Below are 7,099 nucleotides of genomic sequence, written 5' to 3' on the forward strand. Positions count from 1 at the left end.
TATTGGCTTCCGAGCAGCAGTCCACAAACCAATGGGTGACGTCACGGATGTTACGTTCATTTCTTATATACAGTCTATGAGTTTACCATGATCCCCATATTGGTTTAATGTGTTAGCATGGAAATATTTAAAAATAGCACTAACACAAAGTACAACTGAGACTAATGTGATTGTTAGCTTTCAAGGTATTTGTTCATTAACTGCAGTATAACACTCAATGAGACTTAACCTTAAAAAGTCAACAGATCAAAGTTATTACAGTTCATTCTCTAAGGATCATGAATGTCTACTACAACAATTCATAGTCAAGTCATTTCAGTCTGAACCAGTTTTGGTCCAAAAGACAAACCAACAGTTCCATCCCTTCAGCCATGCTGCTAGCTAAACATGTTCTAAACATCTGCTAGTGAACCAGAGTCAAAGTGTGATAGAAAATAGTTGTAGGTCACATCTTTTGAACTATGATCAGACCGTGTAAGTGAAAGCCAGACTTGAGCTCACTCAGGAATGTACAGACAGTATGAAAAAGCTTAAGGCTAACATTTGAGCACACAGGCCTTTTCTCTCACTGTATATAACCTCCAGCTATTCTGTTCTAAGTTCTTCTGATACATTCTACGTATGCTGACATCACCTTGCTCTGGCCCCTAGGCGGAGGAGCTGAGAACTGAGTCAACAACACAACACCTGTAAGTAACACTCTATACTGAAATGAGTCTGACAGAGACACCAGACCTGACACAGCCTCATTACAACAAGCTGTCTAACATTACAGAGAGACACAAGCAGCTAGCTGGCACCTAAGTGACATAACCAAACATACATAAGTGCTACATCAGGAACGATCTAAGAAACCATGAGCAACCTCCTCAAACCTGTCCATCCAAATCTTCACTTCACATGTTACACAGACAGGAAGCCTACACATCTAATAGAGTTGTTACTTCTTACGATTACTTTCAATAATTATATACAAATGATATATAATTGTGCAATACATATGTAAAAAGGGAAAAGGTATATTTGTTGGACATTGAAGCAGGCTGTGGGACAAATACGTGTCTAAACCAGCACAGAGTACATAAAGTAGTATCACATTACACCTACAATATTTATTTATTTATAACTCTCTGCAACCAAACATTGTACTATTGTAAATTTGATGGACTAAATGTATAATATAACAATCTTTGTTAAGATGAAAACAGTGTTTTTTTTACAACAACCAGTGTGTAGTCAGGCTCACATTTCACATTTCTGTGAGTTCCTGCTCCACAAGTTTTTTCTTCTTTCCTCTCCCATGAATCATCTCAGCAGCCCTCACATTAATCTGCTGACCCTTTGGAGGGGCCCCACCCCTAGGTTGGGAACCGCTGGACTAAACTAACTAACTATAAAGTAATTGCTTACACACTGATGCTTCACTATTAATAATCTAATGATGTCATATATAATAATATATCACTTTACTGTAATACTGCATACTACATCACTATAATACTGCAGTACTTTTAGTAATACTGCATACTACATCAATATAATACTGCAGTACTTTTACTGTAATACTGCATACTACATCACTCATAATACTGCAGTACTTTTACTGTAATACTGCATACTACATCACTCATAATACTGCAGTACTTTTACTGTAATACTGCATACTACATCACTCATAATACTGCAGTACTTTTACTGTAATACTGCATACTACATCACTATAATACTGCAGTACTTTTACTGTAATACTGCATACTACATCACTATAATACTGCAGTACTTTTACTGTAATACTGCATACTACATCACTATAATACTGCAGTACTTTTACTGTAATACTGCATACTACATCACTATAATACTGTAGTACTTTTACTGTAATACTACATACTACATCACTCATAATACTGCAGTACTTTTACTGTAATACTACATACTACATCACTCATAATACTGCATTACTTTACTGTAATACTGCATACTACATCACTCATAATACTGCAGTACTTTTACTGTAATACTGCATACTACATCACTCATAATACTGCAGTACTTTTACTGTAATACTGCATACTACATCACTATAATACTGCAGTACTTTTACTGTAATACTGCATACTACATCACTATAATACTGCACTACTTTTACTATAATACTGCATAGTACTACATCACTTATAATACTGCAATACTTTTACTGTAATACTGCATACTACATCACTCATTATACTGCAGTACTTTTACTGTAATACTGCATACTACATCACTATAATACTGCAGTACTTTTACTGTAATACTGCATACTACATCACTCATTATACTGCAGTACTTTTACTGTAATACTGCATACTACATCACTATAATACTGCAGTACTTTTACTGTAATACTGCATACTACATCACTATAATACTGCAATACTTTTACTGTAATACTGCATACTACATCACTATAATACTGCAGTACTTTTACTGTAATACTGCATACTACATCACTATAATACTGCAGTACTTTTACTGTAATACTGCATACTACATCACTCATAATACTGCAGTACTTTTACTGTAATACTGCATACTACATCACTCACAATACTGCAGTACTTTTACTGTAATACTGCATACTACATCACTATAATACTGCAGTACTTTTACTGTAATACTGCATACTACATCACTATAATACTGCACTACTTTTACTGTAATACTGCATACTACATCACTATAATACTGCAGTACTTTTACTGTAATACTGCATACTACATCACTCATTATACTGCAGTACTTTTACTGTAATACTGCATACTACATCACTATAATACTGCATCACTTCCATTTCCATACAATAAATAAAATGAAAAGGTAATCTAGTGTTTTGTGTTTTCTTTTTTTCTCAACTTAAAGCTAGAAGGAACTCACACATCCCTGTGACATGCCTAACCTGCTAACAATCATTCTTAGCACATGGCTGAGACAATGAGATAACCACTGAAGCTACTGCACATATGCATCACCTCCTTTCATTATAGCATACAGGAAACAGACATACTGCATTTAGATCAGATTAATGCTGTTGTTCATTGTTCTTCACAGCCCCTAATAAATAATAAGACAACAGTCCTTTCCCAGGCCACACAGAAGGACATGAATCTCTTCTTTATCTGAACACTGGCATGGTTTTACTTAGCTAGCTAGGCTCCTTTCTGAAACCGCTGGAATAACATGTACACATCTGCAAATTTGAATATTTGATCTGAAGTGTCGAATTCAGTAGGCCTTTGTTATTTCAAATATTACCTTACTAAAAATTGCCTGACTTTTACTGACCAAATGCAGGATATTATGTGGGGAAGTGAACTTAAAAATCCCCACCCAGCCCTGTACGGAGCACTTTGTACACATTTGTGAGTACACTTCCCAATAAAAACTGGTTTTAACATGGTTTTGAAGAAGTGAGAAGAATCACAGCCTACCTCATTACAAGTGAACAGCTTTGTGTTTGTTTCATGCTCTGTCAGCTGAAAATATTAACATTTTACTTTTGGATTTCAACTTTGGGTGTTAACAGCCTTGAACTTCCAGAAACCTTTACACTGCATAAAACATATACGAGGTTCTGGAAGTGAATTATAAAATTGTGTAGAGTACATATGTGGCCAATTGTGGTTGTTATAAATAAAGTTTGACTTGACTTCACTTACATGATGACCATGATTTAAAATCTACAAGTCAGAGTGTGTAACTGGGATCATTCACAGTCAATCATGTTGCAGTGAGTTACTGTGTGATTGTAGCTGGAGACTCTAGAAACCCCCTGAAGGATCCTTGCAGGCCCCCAGACTCCAATTTGAGAGCTACTGACTTAATGATGTTCCTTTTAAAAGGGAGCTCTACTGTGTGATCTTCACTTAACTGGTCAAACTGTTACAGCCTAACTAGTGTAATAATAGTGTGCTGTATTTTATGTAAGTGATTATTTGCTGAGCTCTGATTGTTTATGATGGTCTTCTGATGACAACATATACCATACTGTTACAGCTCACCTACTGTACATTAGTAGCTGTATTCAGTGAGGTCCAGAAATGATGTTGGGTAGTAAGATGCCTTATTGGAACAACTGCTGCAATGATTACACATCAAAGTGATTGTGCAGTTTGTGACTTTTACATCAATATTCATGATTATGTCTGTAAAATTCTCTCTCTGACTCTGCACATAATAGTATGGTCATCCCTAAAAATGTTAACTTCTATGGACTATTCATGTTAGCCAGATCTGACCATCAACGTCATTACAATTGCAACTAACAATTATTTTCATTATCAAGTCATCTGTACATGTTTGCTTGGTCTATAAAATACCAGAAAACTGTGAAAACTGTCAATCACTGTTTTTCCCCCCTTCTACTCATAACCCAAATAATCAGTGTCCTGTTAAATACAACTAAAGACATGAGAAAACCTTCACATTAGGAATTCAAGGACCTGGATATCCAACTCTCAATCAACTGATCATTGAAACTATAGATGAAATCCAACTTTAAAATACATAGTATTCCGTATACACAGTATTTGTACTGAGATGACCGACTCTGTAGTCATACAACTGTCTTGAGAAGACTTTCCATGAATCAGATATGTGATCATGTGGTTTAAGGGGACTAAGCCTAAAATATGAAAATAAGTTCAAGACCAAACGTATCCAGAAGCAAATGGACAGAGACAGTGTTCCTTTGTCTAAACAGTGAATCTTGAGTACAAATATATGAAAGTCGAGCCCAGCAAACACACCACAACACTGAGAGAAACAACCTAAACTGGTCAGGTGATGATAATCAGTTTGTCATGTACACAGCACCATACTGACCTGTTAATGGTTCCACTAAGCTATCCTGCTGGCCATGCTCTGACTATACACTAGCATCCATACCATCACCATGACATATGGCGGAAACTTAACTTTGAGATAGCACAGCTGAGATATCAGTTCAGTTTGATTATGAGATGAATCTACTACTACTACACCCTTTTACATGTGTCCACCCTTTAGCATGAAGGTTCTAATGATCAGTTTTTACTAAAACTGTATCTGAGAGAATATTTTGCCCACATCATTTAAAGAGAGCAACCAAAAGAAATACAGTTCAACAATCCTGCAAACCACAGAGCACACCACAGCCTAAAACATAACCAACCTCTCTGAAACTGTTTCACTTTCAACACTAACTGACTGAATTGTATTGCAAGGCTGTTACAGACTTTCTAATGGCTGAGACTGATGTTGTCTTGATTGAAGGACTTTATTTCTTTCTTACAGACTACTGAGAGTTGGACTTGAGACTTTTTTTTTCTAGCAGAACCTTTGATTTTTAATTACTTCGCTGGTTGCTGCTTTTATGCTCTTATTTCATGATTGGACTCATACCCTAAGTCCAACAGGAAGTTGGCCATTTTGGATCTAATTTGCGATTTTGGGACAATTTTCGCAATTTCCACACATCATACGTTAACTAACTCCTCCTAGAAATTTAATCCAACGGACTTGACATCTTCAGATAGGCCTATTGGAGATGAAAAGTTATCAAAATTATTTTCATCTGTTATAGGCTACCTGGTTGCCATGGTGATGCGGGGAATTTCGATGTTTCACCATAAAACAGGAACTGCTGGCCAAATGTTGCCACTGCACCCCATAGAAAATTTAGAATATTGAGCCCCTCCCTCAAGATTTATATATAGGTGAACAAAATTTGGTACACATATCTGTCATCTAGAGACGCACAAAAAAAGTCTCTTGCACCCATACGCTAACTCCAACAGGAAGTCTGCCATTTTGATCTGAATTTTCAATTTTGGTACCGTTTGTTACCATTTCCACGCCACGTATTTTAATGAATTCCTCCAGCGAATTTAGTCTGACCGACTTCATATTCATTCTGTGTCATCTTAAGACCTTGTAGATGGGTTGCAGTTAATGTTGCTGTTTCGGGGCGGGGGGGGCGAGGGCCCGTTCATCACTGCTTGCAGCTTTAATTATTATTAAAATGTCATGATTCTGATGTGAGTCTGAACAGCAGGTCCATGCAGTGTCACATCTAGTGTGCTCTCCCATCATCAGTGAGCTGTCACAGTGGATCCAAGCAACTTCTCATCCTCATTGTGTAGCTAAAAGGAGATTTACCAACTCAACATCAATGCTTTGTTTATTGATTTATGTTTATGTAAACACTACTGCCTAGTTTCTTTTTGTTTTTATATATAACCTATTCAGCCACAGTACAGCCAATTCCGTAGTACTTCTTGCAAAATGACAATAAACTGTATTCTATTGTTGGCTACTTGCTGAGATGTCATTAAGAGTGAATTTATGAACACAAAAACACAACGTTAGACTTAGGTTGTAGCCTGTAACCACACCTGTTTACACACTTTATCTAATAGGGTTTACTGAGTAACAGTCTTGAATAACGTTACGGTTTCTTAGTAGATATCATAGAGTAATTGTACAGTCAGCTTAAAGCCGAACTTTTATGAGTTAACCTGCATTATAATTTACGGCCGATGTTGTAGCGGCTGTAAACAGTTAGTATCAATGTTTGGAAAGCTTGTCGAACAGCAGCTTGTGTTTCGGTTGATAGAACAGCAGGCCTACACTGCTGTTCCTCTGCACATTGTTCACCATCATTGGAATGAATCAACATAACGTTATTCCTGGAAAACATCAGCGTGACAAACAACACTTACCCTGCTTTTTATTTCCATACGTGTCCTGCTTCATAGACTGCAGCTCACTTCTTCGTGTGTGTGCATCACCGGCAGACATGGAGTTTGTAACAACAGCCTGCAGCAGAAAGCAGGATGTGAAGCTCTCTGTCGCAACCCGCTGTAAAGCGTTGCGCTTCTCTATGAAACACCGTCTAACTGAGCTCCATTCACTAAACACTGCAAACAACTCCACACAGTATCGGTAATAATATCTGCAAATTTGTGTAACGTTCGTATTAATTAAGGGTGACTAGACTAGCATCAAATAGATTATTCGTATTAATTTATTAAACGACATTTTAAACTTTTACATTGGTTTCCTCTGGCTTTTAGCCAAC

At 36.8% G+C, this 7,099-nt stretch overlaps 1 protein-coding gene across 1 annotated transcript in view; it reads right to left on the reverse strand.

The window, feature by feature from the left end:
* Positions 1 to 6,853, reverse strand: part of atp10d (ATPase phospholipid transporting 10D) — a 61,939-nt gene extending 55,086 nt beyond the window's left edge. The window contains exon 1 of the mRNA XM_053335833.1: positions 6,741 to 6,853. The gene's annotated coding sequence lies outside the window, so the exon portion shown is untranslated. The remainder of the gene's footprint in view (positions 1 to 6,740) is intronic.
* Between the last annotated feature and the right edge of the window lie 246 nt (positions 6,854 to 7,099).

The sequence above is a fragment of the Scomber japonicus genome, chromosome 16 (genome assembly GCF_027409825.1).
Source record: "Scomber japonicus isolate fScoJap1 chromosome 16, fScoJap1.pri, whole genome shotgun sequence".
In the NCBI taxonomy this organism is placed as follows: domain Eukaryota; kingdom Metazoa; phylum Chordata; class Actinopteri; order Scombriformes; family Scombridae; genus Scomber; species Scomber japonicus.